Here is a 25,253-nt window from a genome sequence, read left to right on the forward strand (position 1 = left end):
GGTTACACAGAATGAGCTGGATGTCGTGCAGGGGCTTCTGTGATGGCTCAACTCTCAGGACAAAGCAAGAAACCTTTTTCCATTTCCATTTCTTGTTTTTAGTCCTGAATGTATCCAAATATTGTGCTCCTAAGTGATAATATAAGAGGGAGCAGGGTGAAGTGAATTTTAGGTAAGTGCTAGAATTTATTTCCATAAATATAAGGCAAATAGTTTCAAGTCCAGCTGAGCAGTTTCATTACCTATGTAGCTTTCTTTCTAATGATCTGTAAAGCTCTATAGTTTTTTCTACCCTGTGAGCATTTAGATATCAAGAAAATGTCTTGTACTGGTTCTAAAATTCGTGGATATATTCATATTTTGGGCACAAGATCTTGATGAAAATATGTTTCAGAATTTGACAGCAAGGGGTGTTTCTGAGAAAGTGTTCAGGACATCTTTAAAACTTAAGGCATTTCCTAAAGGAAGAAATTTCATTAAAGTCTAGATGCATCCAATCCTAAAAAATATCAACTACCAAAAATAAATAAATGACCTGGCAAACAGTGAAATATAAATATTATGTGGATATACACACCTGCAGAGTAGATAAGCACTATTTATTCCCACTCATATATAAATTTTTGATAAACTTGTCAATTACAGATTTACAGATACTGCACTTCTTTCTTTTAAAACATGATTTTTTTTTTGCAAATCACACAGAATGACAACACAGAATCCTCCACACAGGGAAAGCAGTGGCAGAAAATACCCACCATATAATTTATTTCAGCCTATTTCATATAAACCAGAAGGTAAGGTTCATTTACTCTCATGGCTACAGGGTTGCTGCTGGCATCAGACCATCAGACAGAGTAACAAAAATTCAGATCCTGATAATCTACCAAATCCACCCATGGCATCTCCATAATTTCCATACTGGGTAATAATAAACAGATATTTACACTCTGTTACTCTCCCAGTTATTTATTGTTTTTGCTTGACAATTATTCCTTGATTTGGGCAAGCATGCAAAAAGAATACAACCAAGAAGCATAAGGAGCAACTCTGGCTCAGGTTAAGGACATTGTGGTGGATAATGATAGTTCACATGTTATGAAAGACTAGAATAATTAATTAAACCATTAGAAAACAGACTCATGAACATGCCATCTGGAAGTGTTATTATATTGTGTGTCTAAATTATTCCCCTACGCTTAGCACAAATCTCCAAGAGTGGCAATTTAATTATAGAGAGGGTAAAAATGAAATTCCACAAACCATTGGAAGGCCTCCTCCCAAGCACTGTGCTGACAAATCTTAGTAGAACGATGGTAGTTGATAAGTCTATTTCTTATTCCATAAAGATGAAAGCAAGCATGCCCCTAAGCAGCATTCACTGTGCTGCTTTCCTGTGACAGCTGCCTGATGGTAAGACCTGGGGGTGCTGAATCTACTTCAATCTACTGAATGAATTAATATTTCTACCACAGTACTATTCAAAGTGCAGTGGCTGCTAAGTGAGGTTGCAGAGGGTAATGAAGGAGAGCATGGCAAAACCTGCTGCTTCACAATTTTCATGCCTGCCCTCCAGAAGAGTTGTGAAAGTCATCCCACTCTCCACAAAATGGATGAGTGGACACCTCAACAACAAAAGACAACTCAGACTACTGCCAGACTCCAAAACAACTTTAAACTTTGGTGTTTGGAGCGCTGCTGTCGCTGTTTTAGTTTTTTAGTTTGTTTGATTGGTTGGTTTTTTTGTGTTTCAATATGTGTCTTTGCCCTCTCTGTTAGAAGTCAAAATGAGAAGCAGAAATAACACAAGAAGGTGATAAAAGTCAGTCTGATTTTTCATCTCTGATTTTAACTCAGAGATGCCAGGGAGGAATAGGCATTGGGTAAGTACTGGAGTATGTTCTAGAACTTTTGTTCCTTTATTAAAATCCACAAAATGGAAGACAGCAAAGATTGAAGGTATTCTAATAAGAACAGAAACACTCAGATGCATGTGTGTGTTACTCTTGTAAAAGGGCTGTGATTTGGGCCTTTTATTTTTATATGTCAGCCTCATTTCAGGGGTGATGACTTAAGCAACAAAAAGAGAACTGCCATAACCAAATGCAGTTCCCAAAAGGCATTCTCTAGATGGAACTTTTGTCTTGTTAGGCTGAAGTTACAGCTGGTACTTCAAGCCCATCCTCTCTTCTCTCTTTACTACAAGGTGCATTTTTTTACTAGGGAGCAATGGAGAAACATGGTTTGATAGCACCCTTGCTTGTAAATATACTTCACTGTATTCCTGTCTTATTTGTTTTTTCTGAAGATTTGGAAGAACTAATTGAGTGCTATAAATCGCTCAGAAATAAGGAAGGCATTTCACCAGTAGTGTAAAATTTTTTAAATTTCAGACTTAGTTTTGGCAGGTCCACATTTTCTCTTATACATATTGTTAGTTGTTCCAGATTAAGTGTAAACTAAAAATATTTTGATTAAAGGAAAAGGTATTGCACTATCTAATTTAAAATTCAACCCACCAATTGACTTGAATACATTATAAAAAATTGTGTGAACCATAAACTTTTTTTAGTGAAAGCTTTTCAAATTTTATGTGAACAAGCCAAGTGTCAAGTGAGCTTTCTCCAGAGATAAAGATATTGTTTTTATAAAAGTGAGGGATTTAGCTTGATTCCCTAAATAATCCCAGTCTAGAAAGTTCATTAAAAAAACATCTGCAATAAAAAGCGTTGAGTGAAGAAATGGAAGAGTGCAGGAGAGCAGTGTGTATGGAGACAGAGAATTGTTAGCCTCCCCACACTGTACTGAACAGATTGCAGTCACCTAAAAAGTCCAATTTAATTAATGGTGTGCAAAAGCAGAAAGAGCAACAAAGACCCTCTTTCACAGACATGAGTTTGTATAATTGCACCTTAGAATGGCCCTCAGAGTTGGGTCTGTTTGTTTACATTTGCTGCTTGCATTTCGGAAGGAGCTGTAAAAGGCATAATCACAGCAGCAACACCAACCCATGCTATTAACTCTGCTTTGTAAACCCTTGATGTAGCTCTGACACTCACTCTTACTAACTACATAGTAGAACTTAAGCTGGATCATTTAAATAATGATAAAGCTGTCAAGACTGATGTGATTTTCTTCTTGAGCAATTCACCTTCTATTACGGGTTTTATTGTACTTTATAGTGGGCATCTGTAAATCTGAGGATCAGCTTAGCTCCCTAATTTACACCCCTTGCACGTACTACATGGTTTTAACTGACTTACTTTAGAAGGATTCACAGTAGTTGCTAGGAAACCTTTCTGTGTTCTTTTCACTTCTTATATAGCATTAGCTTTTCAATTGATAAGGCTGTACCTTTAGGTACAGAGGGATTTAAGCAGAATCAAACAATGACAGTAGGACTGCAGCATAGATAAGCCAAAAAAAAAGGCGGGGAGGGGGCGTGCAAATCCTTGTTCTTTGTACAGGTAATACAGAGGATTAGAGCAAAAGAAAGGACATTGCACATTTTCCATGAATATTTTTTAAAGATATTCTGCATCGTATTAAAAAAAGCTGCAAAACAAAACTTCTTACTGCAGTTTAAAGTTTATGAATTTGTAAATGACTGAAGCAGAGAAGCCATTTCATTGTGTTGCATTTGTTATGTGGCATGTCTTCCCAGGGATAATTTCCAGTGGTAATATTGTAAAGCATTTTTCTGTATGAGGGAAGGATAACTCCCATGCAGCTTTAAGGAAGTCAATGCTCTTGCCAGAAGTCTCTCTCTTGCAAACACATTTCCACCGAGATAACACAGTTAAATCATACTTTTTCCTGCTGAAATAGTCTGATGATGCCCTCAGGTTAGCAGACATACAAGCCTATGTGAGAACAACATAGAGACTGGAGAGATAAAAGAAAACTTTACCCTTATCTACTGTAAACTGCATTATCTTACTGCTTCTCATCTCTACTGGGATAAAATAGTCTCTTTTTCATTAGAAACCTTTTCCCAATCAATTCAAGTATACAAATACATAGCTGATGCACAGCAGTAATTATAATACTTTCAGATGCAGATTTTCCACTATGCCATATTTTTCTTCCCCAGAGCATCTCGTCTCTTTTCAGAAGTTTCAGATGTTATTTGAGTAGGCAAACTGTGAGGAGCCCAGGACACTCCTCCACCTGCATACCTTCCTGCTCCCACCACATCCAGGTGCCTCATTGTCCTCAAAGCCTTTTGGTGGCATTCAGCCAGGATCCTGGTACACTCAGTTGTCTGAACAGCACCACGACCATCTTTTAAGAAACCTTGTAGTAAATGTATAAATAGTGTATAAATAGTGGAAGATTTTTTTTTCCTTCACAATTGAAAGAGGAAATATAATTAAAATTGTTTTTTCTACATCTTTTTAATCTGGGACACATATAAAACTGTGTCTGTAGTTCTACAGGTATTCGCTATTTTTTTTCCTCCCAAATCGAAAACACCTTTTTTTTTTTTTTTTCTTATACTGTCTCATAGAAGTTAGAGAGTTTCATAAGATGACAGACTCACTTCCAAAAATAATCTAACTTATTTTTTCTGATAGCCTTAAGTCTCTCAGGTTTGCATTAACACTGTCTTGGGTGGAATGAGTTTTTTAAACACCTACTTCCTACCAGTCAATATGAAAAAAGAGAGAAAAATATTCCCCAGCATCTTGTTTTCAAAACAGCCAAATTGGAGAACATAAAATCATGTGAAATAAGAAGGCTGAAATATAAGCTGAAAAAAATACTTCAAACAATAACACAAAACCACGGATAGTATTTCATAAGTGAATCTATAGTTCATGAAGCTTAAAGGGAAGCAGGACAGTGAAAGATATAGGACTCCACTCCATAGATCGTTAACATCAACCAGTAATGCCTCTGTCAAATCCATATCAACCTTTTTGAAAGGTGCATTTCAAAAGCAAACATCATCTCAGATGAATTTGAAACCACCTTGATATGAAAGAGAATCTTCCAACTCCCATCATTAAGAATATCCTTTCCATTTTAAACATTCATCAATTCTAATTTTAGGTCGTGTGTTAATGTTTGAGTCCTTCTCTTACCACCCCTTTTCCCACTACTGCTAAACAGTCATTAAAGAGTCTTTGGTATTCAATAGTGTCTTAGCATCAAAACATTCATATATGTACTGCAACTAAATAATCTCTCAATGCTTTTGAGCCAGCCAAAGGGATGGACTTTTTACAAATATTTTGTTGAAAGGCACTTGATACAGTCTTTCCTCTCCTGTTGTAATTATTTTCTAAAATACACTTTGTTTGTAACTATTTTCTAAAATGCATTCCATTTTTAAATGACCTTTAGAATAGTTTTAGATGCAAAATGGTAATATCAACTCTGAACAGTGCAAGTTAAAATCCCCACCTCGTTTCCAAGACAAACTCCTCATTCAAGCATCACAGTGCTGCAAAACACCTTTAGCCACACGATGAGACAGAAACCTGCCATTGTGAAAGGAAGGCTGTTTTAGAAGAGCCTGCAGAAGTCAAGTTGTATAAGACATCTTTCCTTAGTGTCTAGCTAAGTATTCAGAGGCCTTACACCAGTTATTACTTCTCATTGTGGTGTCGCTTTCCTCTTGAAACAGTAGAAGCTACTGAAAAGACAATAAAGTAACAAAAGGACCTCCAAAGCAAATAAAACCAGCAGTAAAAATCCCAGATCCTAAAAGAACAGCTTTCCATGCAGGATATACCCTTATCAACTCTCCTAAGGGTGGTTCTGGCAGTGGCAGAAGAAACAGCAGTGCACAGAGGCTGAGCTCCTCCTGTTCCATCACAGCTGACTTTGCATTGGATGTTTTCTGTTATTCTGTGTATTTCCAAAATGTCATATGAATTATTTTACATATTGTTGATTGATGTTGCTAACAATAAAGAGAAATGTGGAAGAAGAGGAGAAGTGGGCTGTAAACATGATGCAAAAGATTCAAAATAACTCTTCACTTGAAAAGGAAATTTTATCCTCTACAGATAGAAATTTAGAAAATGAAATTCCGAGGAATAACTACTAAAGGCTACTTTCATCTTTTAGTTAAATAATTTGAATCACATTGACCTGAAGAGATCACTGATAAAATATATAGATGAGTCTACATTTAAAATATGGAGAGCCAGCAAAAATCCCCACCAGAACCAAAACAATATAGAAAATCCAAATAATAAAAAAAGGAGAAGTAGAAATTAATATACCTAAAATAAAATTAGCCTGTTTCTCTTTCTAAAACAGAGAGAAATTGTATTAGTTTAAAGTATACAGGAAAGACTGTTTTCCCTCAGAACTGTGTAATGTTGCAAAGCACTCTGAAAATATACAGAACTAGACTAGACCAGCTCTTATTGACTTTATTCCCATCTTCCTTAGAAGGAGATATACAAGGTATGAAGTACCATATTCTTCCAAGAGGAAATGCCTGAGGAATGTTGTTGTACATCTTAAGCCAGCAGTGATAGACAAATTACTATGATTTTGTATAGAACTAGCTTATGTCATCCAGGTAAGTACAAGAAGAATCCAGCACCCTTGCTATAGAGCTATTAAGTGTAAGTAAGTGTTTAAAGATCAGGGGCGAAGAAGGAGTCTTGTGTTAAATTTCTGCTTAGCAAAACTACATCACACATTCCATATTTTGTTGCCTTGTTTTTTTGGTTTTTTTTTTTTGTTTGTTTGTTTGTTTTTTTTTAATGTTGTGTAGAAAAGAATAGTTTAATTAAGTCTTAAAATTGTGCTTGAGGAGAATATGACTACTGGACTAGTTTCGGTTCCATCTTCTCTATCTCACTTACTACAGTATAACATGCCAAAAAATGAAAACAATACAGAAATCATATTCTTATGTATGATGATAGCTCTCACTTGTTCTCTCATTCATCCAGCCACATTATTTCTATCAATACAAAGACATATTAGTGCATTAACTCTGTTAAAGATACATCTGAAGTGCCCCCTTCAACTTTACAAACTACATGCAAGATGAATTTACTAAGCCATTAGTGGGATTCTTTTACTTCCAAATATCTTTTTAGTCTCTTAGAAGCAAAATTTATAATTTTTCTTTTTTATGAGTTTCTTTTATTATGATTCATTCCAAATTTTAAGAGCACAGATAATTGGGGAAGAGCATAATTTTGACATCATAACTCTTACTTTTCCCTTTTGTAGTTTTTAAATACCTAGCAGCTGCTCAGCAGATTTCTCATCTTTCATAACTTCTGCCCCACCACCAATGAATTGGTGGTGAATAAACTGAATGAATGAATTAACAGAATTTGGATTTTTTTTTTTTGTATTCTGCTGGAGTCTCAACAGGTAATACTGCATTCCACACAGTTCAGGGTTGTCAGATATTATTATTACTCTCAGCCTTCAGAGAAATGCTACTTTGTGCCAAAAAAAAAAAAAAAAAAAAGAGAAAGAAGGGCTTCTTTAACAACCAGAGATTAAAAGCACATAGAAACAGACTGTTAGCATGTGTAAACTATACCAAGCTGAAGGTTTTCTCATCCTCAGTGGAGTAATATACAGTTTATAAAATATTTCGGCTTTGTTACTAAAAGAGAATCTCAAAATTAAATGTAAATGCTTTTCCCTGTCTTCTTTCCTTTTTTGTCTCCTTCCTTCAATGATCAGCTTGCTTAAGCAATTCTTTCCAAAAAGGCCCTCATAGCATGTTTTTCACTCTCCAGCTCTGTGAAGGCTGGCAAACCCTCCACAGCAAGTCAGACACAATCTACCAGCACTGTTCTGCAGATTAAAAAACCTCTATGGTCTGTAATTTTATAACAGCTGCAATGACCCTGCTGTATAGATGTTGCTGGTTCTTTCCTCTTTAGGCTGCTGGGCCTGACAGGGTATCCATGGAAATGTTGGTGCACTCAGAAAGGTAACTCCTAAATACCTGGGAGGTTGTGCAAGGGGGAGAGTATCCTACAAAAATCTGTTGATGCACTTCCCCAGACAGCATCTCTTTCATAGATCTCAAATGTTACATCAGGCTGTGGTGACATACACGGTAATTATTTGAAAACTGATGATTAAAAAAGTTTGTTTTCCTATGCCAAATGTAGGCTTGAGAAGGAAACAGCTTATATGGGTAATCAGGTTTGTTTTGGATCGATACGCAGTAAATTGCCCAGTGCTGATTATTTTGAACAAATGTGCAGCTCTACCCCATATAATAAAAATCTGGCTGCCTTTTCTTACTCATGAAACTCATAAAGGTTAAACCTTTAGCCTGAAGGAAAAAAGATCCTTTTCATCCAATGAAAATTAATAGGACTGAGCATCCCTCCCCTTGCAGGCAGCTGTAATTTTTCAGCTAAGAGGCAGAGAGGTCCAAGAAGAATTGATGATGGAAAGTTTTTGTCACCACCATAAACACAATTTAAAAGCAGCTAGCAGTAGGCTCACTCTGAGAATTGCACATCTGAGGCAATGCCAGTGGTACTTAGCACAGCTGCTCGTGGCTGTGAGCCTAATTCAATGTTGTTTGTCTCAAGATTTTCCAGTGGACCAATTCAAGTGGCAGCACACAGCTGATGGGCCATATTACCATTAACACCTCACCTGCAAAATACATAATTACACTCAAATCTGCTGATTAGAAGCAAAACACAAACACATACTAGTGGTTGCCTTTCAGTGGTAACCATGCCACTGAGAAAAGAAAAGGAGTGGATTGTTATTTAGAAATAGTGCCACATTCTCCTCTCAAAAAAAAATCATTGGTAGCTCGTGTAGGTATTAAAATTTATTATGATCCTTTTTTGGATGATGGTTCTTTAAGACTAGGTAAATCTAATTCTGTTGGTTTTCCACACATTTATTTTGCAGCTCAAGGTTTTTAAAAGATATTTTTGTGATGCTAAGAAAAGGAAATCTTCTGATTAATTACCTCCTTTGCATATATATAAGTATATATATAGAATGAGCCAATAAATTGTGTGATTAGAGGATGTTAATCTAATATAGCATAGGTGCTACTCTCATGCCAATCTTCTTTACTGGAGCATGTTTGTTCCAGATTTATTTATTTTTAATAACCAGTGTTCACTTCAGAGTGAAGTTTATGTTTGTATTAAGCTAATTTACATTCATTTGAAAGTGCTAAATCCAAGCTTTTCCCTTTTTTCAGCTGGGAATACAGTCAAGCACAGTCACTGCCAAATAACTATTTGGAAAATATGTTTTTATTATTGTTGTGTCTTTAGGTGATTATATGCAGTGACTGATCTGAGAGCTCACTGCAGCCATTGTTATTGCAGTGAATAACTAGGCTTTGTTCTACCAGAGCAGGTAATAGCAAAAAAGCTCCAAAAAATCCCTTAAGCTTTGAATGTAGGAATATTTTCTTAAGTTGTACTGAAAACACAGCATGACAGAATAGGTAGGGTTGGAAGAGACCACTGAAGGTCATCTAGTCCAACCTCCTTGCTTGAGCAACCTCTGAGGAAAAAGGTTATCTGGATGTCTAAGGAAGTCTGGATGATTTATGTGATGTGGTCATCTAGTCCATGTTCCTCAGGACTGTATCCAGACAGCTTTTGGAAATCTCCAGAGAGGGAGACTCTGGGCAACCTTTTCCTTGCTTGGTAAAGAAGTTCTTCCTCATTTTCAGGTGGAACTTCATCAGTGTGCATCAGTTCCTGGCCATGGCCTCTGTCCTGTTGATCAACAGCACAGAGCAGAGCCTGGCTTCATCCCCTTGGCACCCTCCCTGCTGTCATTGACAGGCACTGATAAGATAATTTGACAAGTAGATGTACATCACACATATATGTCACAATACACATCAAATATAAATACTTGATGAATCAATACACATCAATAAGAATTCACTGATAAAATAATGCATTTATGTAGCATAACCCAATACATTTCTATCCAGAATGAGACATGAGACATGGGTTTGGGTTTTTTACCTTAAAAGCACAAGTAGATAGTCTAGCACTATTTAGTTTTGCTAAATTCTACATGTTTTGAGGTTATCTTCCTGAAAATAATGAATTATTACTTTGAGAAAACTATCATTGCTTCAGATATGCTACCCCATAAAAGAACCAACATCGAAAGCACATATTTTATTAAAACTATATCTACTGAACAAACTCAATCTCTTTAAAGAGATTTACGACAAAGGTAAAGCTTATAAACATATTTCTAGAGATATTTTGAACTTATGTATGACCCTTTGTCTCTTCACACTCCTTCTAGGAAGGAGCATTCCTCTGAGGAAAATGGTGATCTGGATGTCTAAGGCAGTCTGCATGTGTTATATAAAATGGTAAAAATTAAGCTGGGATAGGCAGTCATAAGGCTGACGCTTCCTAACTTTACAAACTACACAATCTACTTCTACTCTAAGATTCACAGAGGCTTCTAAGCCTGAGATTCTTGCTGAGGGAAAGATAAGGAATAGGCTTTGTTACCTACCTGCACTCCACAACAGACCAGCTGAAATGTTTGGAGCTTTTTCCTTCAGTCACTTTAAACCCAGTCGCTGTTACTGGACCTGTGTGGCCAGCTGTGCTTGGGGAACACACTGCTTGCTGCTGGCACCACCTCAGAGGGCTTGGGTGAAAAAGCTTCTCCCACCCCACTTCTCCACTGATGTCCTCCCTGAGCCACAGGCTTTGGAGCTGCCATGTATTCTGCAGGTGAGATACTGCCAAAGGACAGCAAAATGCTTTGGGGACGTGCAAGATTTGGAAATAAAAGCCAGTTCATTTCTCTGCTTTGTCTCTTGCAGGTGTCCAGTTCCCAAAGCTCCAGTAACTTCTTGGTGGCCCCGCTGCAACGAGGGGGCTGCCATCAGTGCTTTGAGGTGTGTCCTCTACTCCACAAGCATGGGCTTATTCACTCCCTTTCTAATTTTTACAGCATTAATAGATCTCTTAGAGGTTTTTCACACTTAAATCTCTTACTTTGTCGAACTAATTAGTGGTGTTTTAATCGTTTTCACATCTCCGAGCATCCACATTCTCACGGGTTGCTTAACAGAGGAAAAGAATAAAAAGAGCCATTTCATAAAAGAATGGCTCCTTCCCTGACAAGCTTGAAGTTCAAGAAAGCAGCTCTTTTACAAACTGTGCTATAAGAACTTGTAAATGACACATACTGAATTGGTAACCCTTACATTGCACCCATATCATTCCTCCATCAGATCTTCCTTTGATAAACTGATCAACAATTCCTTTTTAATAAACTGTCTTCTTGAGAACATCTCTTACCTTGATCAAATAATTGACAGCTCTTTTACACAATTTGTGTATTCCTGCAAAGTATAGTATCACAAGGAAAAAGACAATGTCTTAAAGCACCTTAGGTAAACAAACAAGAGAAACAACTCCTCCAAGGAACTGACTTTACCAACAACATTCTTTTGCAAGACTCCACCAAAATTAAAGTGAAGTAAGGCACTATCTTGCATATTGATACACATTGATAACATGCAATATTAAAGCCTTAGGGAACAAATTACTGAGTTAACATGTTACTGCAATACGATGAAATTAGAAGGGAATTTTAAGCTTCTTAAGTAGAAATTAATTTTAAGAGAGAATCTGACCAAGAATTCAGATCTTTAAAAGAGCCCTGTATTTAATCTCCTGAGTGAATTTGAAATAATGATTTATCGTCTGTCACACAAATTCTGTTAGCAAAGTAAATAAACTAAATATTAAAAAAAAAACCTCATCTATTATTCTCGACTCTCAAATGTCTTTTTAATTTTAAAATGAAATATTCAGGAACCACAAAATACTGCCTTTAAAAATACATTTCAATGTACGAATAAGATAAGCTACTGATTTCACTAGTCCAGGTGTTCAGAACTGCCTAGACATCTCCATGGAGCATGGGTCTGTGCTGTATCATCATATTCTCTCTTTTGTCAGGCTCATTTTGTTTAACACAACATTTCAATAATGTACCAAAAAAAAAAAAAACTTAAAAAAGCTTTTATGTTCACTTTATTTCATTCATTGCTGTTCTTATCCACACTAGAATTACAGTTTTTATCTGAAAGTGTTATGTGGGAGGTGATGAAGGGCCCAATGAACCTGCTTTATTCCCTTTCTTCCCACTTGTGGTAACAGGTCATGTTGGGGTTTAGCTGGAGGGAGAATCTGAGCAGCCTCGCTTTAACAGGAAAATTACAGTGCCATAGCTGTGCTGATATAACTCCCCCATGTGGATACTCTATTCTAAGGATAAAGCATATTTTATTCTAGTGTAATTACTTTGCTTTTTAATTCTGTCTGAACAAATCCCTCGGAAGGGAAGCATAGCAAGATACCTACAGAGCTTTGTTCCTTCCTACAGGCCAGCTCTTCATGGTGATGAGACAGAACCGACTCCAGCTCACCCAACCTTGTACTTCAGCCAAGGGAAGAACTTCATCTGCCATCTAGTCCAGATGTGAGTTTGTGAGCTGGGCACTCCCTGGGGGCTCCCCTGGCAGGGGAGACCCTCCTGGAGCAGTTCTGTGTCAAGAACCAGAGACTATTTGGACTGTTTCAGTCTTCAGCTTCAGTTTATTGTTACCTTATCAAAACTTCAGCACACTGCCTGGGCCAGAAAAACAGCACAAAAATGGCCAACAATCTCGTGCTGCAAGTCTTTTTAAGTCTAATCAAAAACTAAGCTGCCCAATTAAGAAATGACACCGAAATTATTTCCCTTTCTAACCCAATAACTGACCCCTACAGACCCACAATGCAGATTTTTCTACCCAATTACAAGATACCACCTAAAGCCAAGAAGAAAGAGGAAGAAAAAGAAAGCAGAATGGAACTCAAGACAACACCCTGTACCCTCCATTTTGTATCCATCTATAACATACTAAAAATCCTAAAACCTGAATTTCTCACCCATGTGACACATTACACTACTCTCTACAATCTCTGCAATCTATTTCACACTTTCATGGTCTCTAGTTTGTTTTGAAGCTTTGGAAGTTTTCTCCATGAATGAGGGTCAAAGTAAGTGCTCTCCTGGGGGTCAGGACACCCCAGAGCAGGCAGAGAAATATTCCTGGTGCCCTGGGTTTCCACATCCAGACAAAGAGCCCTCTCCAGAGAGAAGTTGGGGATTAAAAATGGGGCACCATGACATACGTCCATAGTGCTGGTTAGGTAGAAGACACAAATAGATCTGAATTTCTGGACTTGGAACCCATTTCTACAATTCCACTTTATGTATCAAAAAGACCTCATGCATTAAAAAATTACTAAAAGGGCTGATTAATAGAAGTGAAAAGAAATGGGAATGTTTTATTACTTATTCAAGCCTTTCTTTTCTCTCTTAGAATGACTGAATCTCTTCAGTGGCAATACATAAAAAAATCACTGTGATCTAGAAATAGCTTAATAGGTTTTCTTCTGCTGCAATGATAAATAACAGTAGTGTGGGTAATTCAGAACTGCGTGAACACACGTCATTCACTGGTCAAGAATGCATTTTGCATCATTGGCATGGAAAGAAATGCTCTTTTTTTAATAGCAGAATGCCTGCCACAGCCTGAATACAAATAGTTATGTCCACAGCACCTGAACTTTCCAAATCACCAAGACAGAACTGTTTTTAGAGATGAAGCTGTTTTGTAGCATTTGATTTTTCTTAGGAGTGCCTTGGTAACTCTTTAAACAGAAAGTGCCTTGGTAACCCTTTTGCAGCTTTACATTTCAGTTACTAAAGTGTCACAGATTTTAAAGACCATCTGAATGTCCCCTTGAAAGGTATGAAAATAGTCCTGGATGACTACTAAACAATCGACTTAAGGGCAGACACTTAGCTTGTGTAAATCAGTATTTCTCCATTTAAACTAATGGAACTATGCCAGGATACCAACTTTTCATCTGGCATGGTCTATTTTTTGCTTCCAACAATTCTTTTATGGAGTTAGAGAACTAAAGCGTTTCAGAAGAAATCTGTCTGACCTCCTTGAGCCTGACTGATGCTTTAAAATAGAATTTCAGCTGATGAACCAAGCACTGCATCACATTTCCTCCCACAACAAGATTCTGAAATAATGATCTATAGGTGCTGACTGCTGCCAGCACTTTTTAAATGTTTCCCCTGGTGCCACAACAGTTGAAATCCCAGGAAGTTAAATTAGCTTGCAAATTTGACTGAATCAACACCTGCTCATCCAAAACATATTTTAACTACAGGAAGGAATTCTTCACTCTCATTTGAAGAAAAAAAAAAAACAAAAAAACAACAACATCAAAAAAAACCAAAACCAAAAACCCACCCCAGAACACAGAAATCATGGCCAATTTCAAGGCTCTGCTGGAATACAGAACTAAGCCATAACAAATTGTTGCTGTTCCATCCTCTTTTCTGTGGTTCCGGTACACAAGGCAAAGATAGGCTAGTAGTAAATTTAATATTTGCCATGTTTCTCCTGAAAAATAGTCAAATCCAGCCAAATATCTTCTCTCAGGCAATGTGAAATTAATTGAGAAAGAGAAATTAATATCACAGTCTCATTAATAATTTCTGCTTCACTTTAGTTTTCTCACACGCCATTTCATTAATACACACAATAGCATGATGCAGTGGATGCCAGGCTGTGGGAGATGTTCAGATTTACAGGTCTGTTGAGGAGCTGGAGCTGTGCCTCTCCACACATACTCAGCTGGGGTTGTTACATGGGAATGGCAGCTGATAAGTGACAAAACCATGGCTGGAATCAAGGAAGGAAGGAACTAACACTGTCTCCTATGTACCAAGGAAGTGCCACGGCAAACTGTGGTACTTTTAATATCAATCTCTCCCTCATGAATACATGTTTTGAGCTGTAAACATATAAAAAAAGAGATAAAAAAAAGAATTATCATCTGAAGTGATATGCCCAGGAAACAGATGTCCTGCTTACCAGGCAGCTCTAGCTGCCATCATTTCAGATGATGCTTGGGCAGCTGCATTTGAAACACCTGAGTAAACTCCAGGGAAGAGACAACAAATATAGGTACAAGAGATTTAAATGCATTGTGTATTCATTTGCCATGCATGAGTACCAACGTGTTTTCATTCCTAACTTAGGAAACGGTGTGGAATTCCTTAAACCCAGCCTTAGGTGAGGGCAGTGGTTCCCTGCCATAGCTAGCAATCATTCTGTCACTGCTGAGCCCCAGTATCACAGGTTTTAAACACACCACTGGGCCCTCACAGCCACCAACACATTCCTGACTGGGTTCATAGAAGCACCTTGTCTTGAAAACAGTCCCTTGATTTTCAAGTGATTCACTGCTGTGAACACTGTGAATTGTCTTTATCAGGGCATCACCATCTCTCACCATGGAGTAGAGAAGTCATCCTCCCTAGAAACGAAACTCTTATGCACACAGAGAAACTAAAAGAAATAGAAGAAATAAATAAAATAAAAACTAAAGGAAATAGAGGGAAAAAAACAAAAAGGGGATCCTAACTGAAGACAACCTTTAGTTATTGATAATAAATATCTACAACATCTTTATGGAAGTTTCATAAGGGGAGAGGGACATTCATAATTATGCTACAAATATAGTCTGCGTATAGCATAGATTATGCAATATTTTCACTCAAAATTTTGCTGGTGCTTTAGTTTTGTGCCAGCTCTTTATGGAGCCCTGCACTAACTACTGTCAAGGGAACTCATTGTATCTTTTTCCATGTAGAAGAGGGTGAGGATTATACTAAGACTTTAAGTAGAGGAGAGATAACAAAGAAAAAAGGCAATAAAGAAGAGACATCGGAAAAAATAGAACATCGATAATCTTGTAGTTCTCAACCTTTTAAATCAGTCAAGTAAGGATGAACAGTAATTTAGTATTCTAAGACTAAAAGGAAGTGAATTTTTGAAGGCTGCACCTTAGAGACTTAGAACAGTCACTTTTTGTGAAAGCTTTTACAGCCCATGTCAAGTTTCTGAAACAATGTAATAAACAATAAACAAAAGTTCAGTGTTTCTGAGTTTTGGACTGTGACATAGCAGCTAACACTGGTTAGGTGCTGTGATGCTTGGGAAGCACAGACAGGGCTGATATGAAATCTCACTAGGAAGGGAACAATAGGAAATAGGCTTAGGCTGATGATGCATTTCACCAAGAATCACTAGCTGAACAGCAGCTTCTGATCAAGTATCACTATAGTGGTAGAAATAAATAAGAGGGCCTTTGTTTTTTCAGGCCACAACTGCAGCACAGCATCACACTGAGCCATCATACTGCTAACTGCACAGGCACACAACAGACACTGAATTTCTCCATCATGAGTACCAGAAATAATGTTTAACCCTCCACAATGAAACATACTTTTCCCCCCCTAATACCTCAAAACACTTAAAACCCCCAAATAATCTATTGTTTAAGACCAGAGAGCAGTGCAAATATCTTTCTGGTCAGAGGAACTGATCAGATGATCCTACAAAGGATCCTGCTGCCCACAAAAATTCACCTGGCCAGTGATGCACACTGACTTGGGTGATTCAGGGAGAGCACTGAAACTGCCCAAGTTTCTTGGACAATAAAACCTTGCTGGGTTTACTGTGCCAGCACAACAGATTCAGTAATGACTCACAGTGCCTCTGTCATCTGCTGCCAGTTTTCAGTCCCACAGGGTAACAGGGGAATTGAAAAACATGAAATTTGAAAAGTGTGGGAGACAAAATTGTGCCTTGTAGGGATGCCAAACAGTGCCAGGGTCTCCTAGATGTTCCTAGGACAATTACAAGGGATGCAAGCTGGTATTAGACCCACAGTGCTTGAGACAAAAGACAACTAAATCTCAAATAACAGTTCCAGTCATGGAAGCTAAAGATGGAGTTAGAGAATAGTGACATGATGGAGTGACAGCTTGCCCTGCGAAAAGGGAAGAGAGTGTCAAAACTGACACGGGAGCTGTAAGCCTGAATGACAGGGAAGATGCTGAAGTCACTGATGGACAAGTAACAGTGGATGTCAGGAAAATGAGGTGCACCTGTGGAGAAGAGCTAGATCTAAGCCAGTGTACAGGATGCAGCTCAAACAGAACAAGGGCGTGGGAAGAGTAAGACCATGTTAAAGACCTGAGGTAGGAAAGCCTTCTCCAGGGACCAGGGGGGAGCGGAACAGAAATAGAAGGAAAATTTTCATATCTACTTGGAAAAGTACTAAAAGCAGAACTTATATTTTTCTGTATTGAGTTGTTAAATTCATTTGAGATAACCTTATTTAAAGAAGCAGTTTTACCCTGTACTGGACTCTTGTCAAAATTATTTTGGGACAGCCTAACACCAGGTAACCCACAGTTAAGTGTGGCAGGCACATTCTTCTCGCTCTCAGGATTTTTTCATAGAGGAGCACAGAGAGAAGAAAGAGGAAAAAATTTCTATTTCTGTTCCTTGTTTTCCCATGTGGAATGTATTTGGAGAATTGTTTACCTGGGGTGGTTGCTTGGTTGGATTCTGGTGAGGATTGTTTGAGTCTGGTGGCCAATCCAATCCACCTGGGGCTGGGCTCTCAAGAACAGGGTCATGAGCTGTGAGTTAATTATGGTAGGTATTTAAAGGTATCTCCTTTAAATATATATATATATATATATATATATTATATATAATATATATGTATTGTATATATAATATATATTATATATATTAATGTATTATAGTATAGTTATAATAAAGAAATCATTTAGCCTTCTGAACTGGAGTCAGACATCAGCATTTCTTCCCACTGTGTTCACCTGCATTTCCAATAGTGAAATCCCATATGGAAATGTGCTTGGCACATCATAACATATTAGTACTGTGAAACTGAAGGGTGACACAGGCACACTGACCTTGGATATCTTAGCTGGCACTCCAGAGGCATGTATAGCTATTTCTGAGTTTGCTCTTGGGAAGTCTGAACCCTATGTTGGTGGGCATCAGGAACAAAACAGAGAGGTGCTTAATCTGTATCATAGTTTGAAATGTAGATGGTAATCATGGAATTCTAGCAGCGTAGGGCTCAGTGCTCATGCCTCTCCTTGCAAGCCCTTCAGGATATAGAACTGTTCAGCTGTGGACTTAATGCTAGACAAACAATAGAAAAGGAGGAGGAATCCCAAGAAACATGAATCACAGCATGGTTGAGATAACACTGGGGGTGGAAGCTGTTGATGAAAATTATTTTTTGCGAGAGACTGGAAAGATTGATGCCTCAAGACATTTCAGGGTGCACTGTGTGAGGGAAGGGACAGGTTGAGGCTTGCTCTGGTGAGAAGATTCTCTGCTCCATACCCGTTCCCTCACCCCAGAGCCTGGATCCCATCCCTGGCACAGCACGGGCAATACTCCACACCCACCTCTGGAGCCCGTAACCCAGCTCCTGAGTGGCCAAATGACAGAAATCCCACCTGGGAGAAGGGCACAGGAAGGCCAAGGGGTATTTAAGGCTGAGCATGACCCTACCTACTCTTGACCCTACCTACTATTGTAATTGCTATCAGCTGAACACTTCTGGAAAACAGGAGTTGGTAGGAATATGTGGCCTTTTCAATATCCTTTCTGCTTTTCTCTCTCTCTTCTTCTAATTCCCTCTTATCAGAGTTTTTGTGTAACATAAAATCAGTCTTATAGCTCACTAAGTTGAATAGGCCAAGTTAATGCTTTGAGAAGTGTTTTGTGTTGATTGAATATTTCAATAAATCTTTTGCCAAAGTTCTTTGATTTTCTAAAGTTGCTAGTAAAGTCTTTTTTGTTGTTTTGACCTCTTGAGAATATCCCATGCAATAACTCAGAGTAGATGAGCAACCATAAAGCTCTTTTTAAAGCCTGATCGAGCAAGTTCTTTGGGGCCTTAGGTTGTTCCAATATATTTATTTTTTAGTTGACAACAAATTCCTTCCTAACTTGTATTCATTGCACCCCTGACATGTGTTTTACTTTTTGCTTTGTTCTTTCTCAAGTGTTAAAAGGGAAAGGGAGAATACTTGACGTCCAGTGACCATAAACTGTGACATGCAAGTCCAAGATCTTAAATTCAAAGGCTGACTGCACAGAAGACAAATGCAGGTTAGCTGGAAAAGTGTTAAAGGAGTGAGCTAAGTGGGTGTTGGATGAGGAAGGCTCATCAAAACCTACCTTAAAGTTCAGTAGGAAGTCTTTTCCTGCTGTCACTGAATGACTGCTCCAGAATGCTGGACTGCTAGAAACCCTGTTTGGATCTCCATCCTGGAGTTCCTTGAGGCTTTTAAGATCCAATGTCCTTCCTAAGGTCTAACAGACTAATCACTAGCAGTGCTCATTTAACCCCAACAGTTGCTAACCTCCATGATGTACCTATCTTTGCTGGTTAGTTTATCTTTCCCTTTCAGATATTACCCTAATAGTCTCTTTTAAGTTATTATTTATCTTTTCAGCCCGAGGTTCATCCTAATAGTTTTTTTTTTGCTTGCAATAAATTCTAAATATGCTAAAAATTAGTGTTTTCAGTTTACATCACTCAAGTGATTTATTAAATTTCTTTTTTTTTTCTTTCTTTTGCATGTCTTTAAAGTGAAGCAATAGACTCATCTCTTAACCTCCAGTTTAACTGAATTATTAATCAGGCCATCAAAGTTGTTTACAGTTCTTTGTGTTTTGCATTTTTAACGACTGATCTTCTACAACATGCTCATTACTTTCAAAAACTTTACTGGTAAAGAAATCGATGCAAAAATATGTCTGGGTCCCACCATTACTTAGAGTATTTTTCTTCCCATTAACACCTGGAAATCACATAACTCTTGGGAACATTTATCCTTGTAAATAACATAGGGACTTTACATATCTAAGTCTAATACTTGCCATATGGTGGCTGGAAAGGTGACACGAGGGTTTTTTTGTTTTTGTTTTTTAAAAAAGAAGAGAGGAAAAAAAGAAAGGCAAGTGCAAAGCAAGGACAATGTCAGAACAACTGCTGAGAAAAATAGGCAGAGGAATTGAGAAGAAAGTAAAAGAAAGACAAAAAATGAAAAAAAAAAGAAAAATGTGATAAAAGAACACGTTGAGTAAGATTTCTGGCTGGTGTCTGTTTCAGGGCTGGAAAGAAGGGAGGCTTTCTTGTAATTCTCTGTAGATCAAAGGCTGTTAAAATCAATGTACAGGGGAAGAGAAGACACCTCAGATGGTATGATAGTATTCTACAAGTTTTTGGCCCATTTTACAAGTGCATACTCAGGCACTGACTTTAAGGCAATCCTAAAAGTCAGGTTTACTCAACTCTAGTGCCAGCCCAGCAAGATGACACTCCTGAAGTTCGGGACAACAGAGCTTTGCTAGAGTGGCTGCTATTAATTATCCCACCTGCTCTTGAGGAGACTTTCCCAGAGGGTTTAGGCACCAATTGCCACATGGAAAGCAAGGATTTTTAGGCAGTGTGCGATTATTAAATACAGGGACACTTGGATTCTACCAGCCATATAGCTATGTGAGTCTAGACTGTGATGAGCTTGGGCTTCAGCCCATTGCCTGGCTTAGTCTCAAATATAATCCTGGAGTGGAGGGTGAGAAAATAAAATGAGAGGAAATCTTATGTGGGTACATTAGAGGTTGTATAAGTAGGACAAAAGACAGAGTTCAATAGACAAAATGACAAAACAAGCTGATTATTAAAGAAGAGAAATTTGCAGCTAGCAGACCATGAAGAAAAAAAGGCTTTTAGAAGTCCCACATCCTGAAAAGACTGTGACTGTAAGTGAAGGAACTGATCCAGAACTACAAATAAAATGAAAAGCAGCAAGATGAGGCAAGGTGCAAAGAAAAATAAAAGCTAAGTAACAAAAATTGAAGGGAAATGGCAAAGAACAGAGAGTTCCAGGAATCAAACTCATTGAAGAAGAAAGAAAAAAAAGACAGCTGAAAATACAATAGGACTTTGAAATGTAAGAGAGCTATCATTATTTATAAGTGTCTGAGAACGGATAGAAAAAGAAATGAAAATGATGCCTGACCTACTATGAGAAACAGAGATCATATAAATTCTAAAAGAAATAAATTATCTGGCTGTGGCTAGACAGGGCACTAATGGGACTGCTACAATTCATCTTACATACCCATTACTATGAGGTGTATTTAAACACAGGTACTATCTAGTGCAATAGCACCAACAACTAATTTAACCATATAATTTGGGGTGAATGTGCTAAAACAATCTCAGATTCTTTTGAAGAAAAAGCAAACTTAGCCCGTAATACTCTTCTTTATATATCTTTCTGAGAGAGACACCATTTCATCAGATTTGTCTCAAATATTAATTTCTATACAAATGAGATTCATAGAAATACATTTAAGTGAAACATATTTGAGAGGAATAAGGATGTCTCCTCCTTCTCCATCAGAAGGTAAAATATTTCTAGTTTTAGAAAAGATAAAAAAGTACATTCCAAGTATTGGAATCTGAAAGGGAAATAGACTGTAATTGACTATTCATTCCCCTTTCCAAATGGGAAAAGTAAGGGTAGTTAGCAAAAAATAGCAGCATAACGTTTTGTGTTTACTGTTTTAATTTAAAGAATGCAATTTGTTAGTTCCAACACAATGTAAGTAAAAGCTACTTATACTAAAAAGTATGAAGCTAAATTACTATTACAGGTACAAGTCCCACCAAGTCATATAAATACAGATCTTTGCACACTCTGTATGGAACATCTCAACTGGATGGCACCTCTTTAAGTAAACTCTGTGCACAGAGCAAGGTAGGATATTCAGTCACTGCAACTTCTCAGCACAGGTGGGAAAGATAGATTTTTTTATTAGATTCCTTCATTATTTTTCTTAGCCCTTTCTTCTCCTAAGGTGGATTAAAAGATCTACAGCTATCTCAGTGTGTGAGTAAAACACACAACAAATTAGCAAAGCTCATTTGTCAGATCAACCCCATTCCCAAGCCAGAGATTTCATACCACAGCCTTGTGTTTCTGCTTCTGAGCTGTCAGCAGATAATTAAATGAATCAAAGTGTGAACTGAGCACTACAATATGACTGGCCTTCACCAGTTTTCATTCCTTACTTCTAAAGCACAGAACATAGACTATGTTCCAAATCAAATCAAAATTTATATGTGTTTTATCCTTTGTCTTTGCATAGAACTCTTCATGTGAGTTACTTGGTACATGTACAACTCACGACTCAGAACACAGGCATTACATGTATATTGCTATGACTCATATCAAGTCCAAAAGCTTCATGGTTATTTAAAAAAAAAATTAAATAAGATGCAATACATGTTTCAGAGTATACATAGCAGACTTTTGTGCAGAGTTCAGGTGCAAAACTTTACTTCCTTTGCTCCAGGTTTTGTGCTAGATATGTATTTTATCTGTGTATTCTATGGTGCAGCAGAATGATAATTCTTCACGTGGATGTAAGAGCCCTAAGGAGTTGCAAACACAGCCACGGTCAGAAATGAGGTCAGGCTATTCCACATCCCTTTTCTCTGGTATAGCAGCAGGAGGAAAAACATATGGCATAACAGACATGAAGTCATATTGCTTGTTCTAAACATAGTTTTCTATTTCTGTCACATGTGGAAAGTTCCATGCGTAATAAATGTCAAGAGCCCCTGCATTGCCCCAAATTTTTGAAAATTCTTCCACTTGTTCAAGCAGCTGAAACAGGAGGGACACAGACCACAGCCTGAGCACTCCAACACAAAAGCACCCAAAGACTTGTATCTTCCTTTGGGCTGCAAATAAATGAACTTACTCCAGCAAACCAGAGAACTCTAATAGATGTGAAGTACCTCCAACTGTTTATTGACACCACTGATCATATAACCATAATAAGCTGAGATGGCCACATTTGGGCTCCTTTTCTCAATGCAGGCTCAGCTAGCTCTGAAGCCATCCTGAAGATGACACTTGGTGCCAAGAGTGGCAGGAAGGGTTACGACAGGTTGAGGTGCAGTTGGTATGTGTGTGTTGTCCCAAGCTCAGCCCTCCTGAGCAGAGCTGGTGAGCTAGCACAGTGCCAGGCACAGCCAGGGGACCTCACCACAAACTCTTGGATTCACAGAATCACAGAATAATGAGGTTGGACGAGGCCTCCAAGATCATCAAGTCCAACCTATGCCCTAACACCACAACTAGACCATAGCACCAAGTGCCAAGTCCAGTCTTTTTTTAAACACATCCAGAGATGGTGATTCCACCACCTCCCTAGGAAGACAATTCCAGTATTTTATAATTCTTTCAGTGAAAATTTTTTTCCTAATATCCAACCTAAACCTTCCCTGTAGCTTGAGACTGTGTCCTCTTGTTCTGCCAGTTGCTGCCCAGTGGAAGAGATCAACCCCCACCTGTCTGCAACCTCCCTTCAGGAGCTGTAGAGAGCAATAAGGTCACCTTCTAAGCCTCCTCTTCTCCAGGATAAACAACCCCAACTCCCTCAAACGTTCCTCACAGGGTTTGTGTTCCAAGCCCCTCTCTAGCCTCACTGGATGCACTCAAGCATCTCAATGTCCTTCCTGAACTGAGGGGCCAGAACTGGACACAGCACTCAAGATGTGCCCTCACCAGTCCCGAGTATAGGGGAAGAATCACCTCTACTCCTGCTGGAACCTCCCTGCTCCTGCTGGAACCTCCCTGCTCCTGCTGGTTCCCAGGCTACCTGGATGGGAAGCAGGCATTGCTCAGCATGCAGAGCTCCTCTGGGCATACATGAACAGACAGGCCTTAGAAGTGAATTACAGAAGATGCTACTCAGATTTATAAGAGACAGGGTGTGAGAATCTTCTTTGGCATTCAAGTACTGAACTTAGAGTGTTTCAACTTGTACTAGAAACTGCTTATAGAGAGCTAGGAGCACAAGCCCATTTATCATTATCCTGGCAACTGCTCCTTTTGCATTCACAAGGAATGGGAGGAGTCTCACCAGAAAATGTGCTGTGTCTTCTGCAGTGTCCTCTGGGGCAGCACAGCCCTTTACTCATGCTCAGAAAAATGCCTTAAACCCCTTTCATATTATATGTGCTTCATTGGGAGTCTTGCACAGTCATTCAAGAGGAAAGAAAAATAATGGGTAATTAAAAGCATAGACATATATTTCTTTAAACATTATTTTATATGTATCTACATGCAAACATCTTCAGAGCACTATTATTGGAAATATCATTAGTAAAATCACAACTTACTCATGGAACTCCAGCCTCAGATGAAGTTTTCATTCACTCCAGTGGTATATCTGTGTGACAAGCACATGTCTCTCCTTCTCAGGATTTTTCATAGAGGAGCACAGAGAGAAATGAAAGAGAAAACAATTTCTATTTCTGCTCCTTGTTTTTCCCATGTGGAATGTGTTTGGAGAATTGTTTCCCTGGGGTGATTGCTGGGTTGGATTCTGGTGAGGATTGTTTGAGCCTGGTGGCCAATCCAATCCAATCCAATCCAATCCAATCCAATCCAATCCAACCCACCTGGGGCTGGGCTCTCAGAGAGGGTCACAAGTTGTGGGAGTTAGTCAGAAAAAGTAGTATGTAGTTTTGGTGTCCTCCTTTTATATAGTATATTAATGTATTTCAGCACAGTTATAATAAAGAAATAATTCAGCCTTCTGGATTGAGTCAGACATCAGCATTTCTTCCCATTGGGTTTGCCTGCATTTACAACATATCTGCCTGAGTAAGGCATAGGATTTGGATTTGACACAAATCAAGATATGAAATACTCCCTCACCAAAATAAAATTGTAAAAGAGCTGCTAGTCTACCACCATAACTCTGTTATTCCAAGTGTGTGCTATCAAACTGTTAATATGCCTGCCTAGATGGTTGCAGGGGAAGCAGTGCACTGCATCCCCTTCTCCCCACACAGATCTCCACAGGTAGTTTTAATGGGGCTGTTAATAAGCTGGCAACCATCCCAGCCAGATGTAGCACTTTTAAACATTGTCATTACAGCTTTGTCAGAGCTGTTGACACGGCGTGCCAGTAATGGAAAATTGCCACTGCACCCAGCAACCATCTTCATTATATGGAATCACATTGTTAATCTACAGCCAAATGCAACTTGAGGCGGAAAGAGAGTTTAGATTGCACCCATCTGTATACTATCACTCCAGGTGGCAGGTCGTTCTTCAGGATTAGAGATTGAATCAGTCTTTCCATCATCAATAAGCCCTGCTCCACAACAAGGACCTGTCAATCCAATATTTTACTTTCAGCACCGTGAGGACCGCACAGCATGGTAATGAAATTTCCCTCTAAGTAGACCACGGGGATCTATACC

At 38.4% G+C, this 25,253-nt stretch overlaps 2 long non-coding RNA genes across 2 annotated transcripts in view; both read right to left on the reverse strand.

Annotated features, from left to right (window-relative positions):
- Positions 1-25,253, reverse strand: part of LOC110468231 (uncharacterized) — a 122,083-nt gene that overhangs the window by 57,003 nt on the left and 39,827 nt on the right. The window lies entirely within an intron of this gene.
- Positions 1,830-24,442, reverse strand: LOC146767728 (uncharacterized). Its single transcript, XR_014954980.1, has 3 exons — positions 24,162-24,442; positions 5,410-5,486; positions 1,830-3,863 (listed from the first exon to the last, which is right to left on the reverse strand). It is a non-coding gene; the product is annotated as an uncharacterized LOC146767728 (long non-coding RNA).

Source organism: Lonchura striata, chromosome 4, assembly GCF_050655825.1.
Source record: "Lonchura striata isolate lonStrDom1 chromosome 4, ASM5065582v1, whole genome shotgun sequence".
Taxonomy (NCBI): Eukaryota; Metazoa; Chordata; class Aves; order Passeriformes; family Estrildidae; genus Lonchura; species Lonchura striata.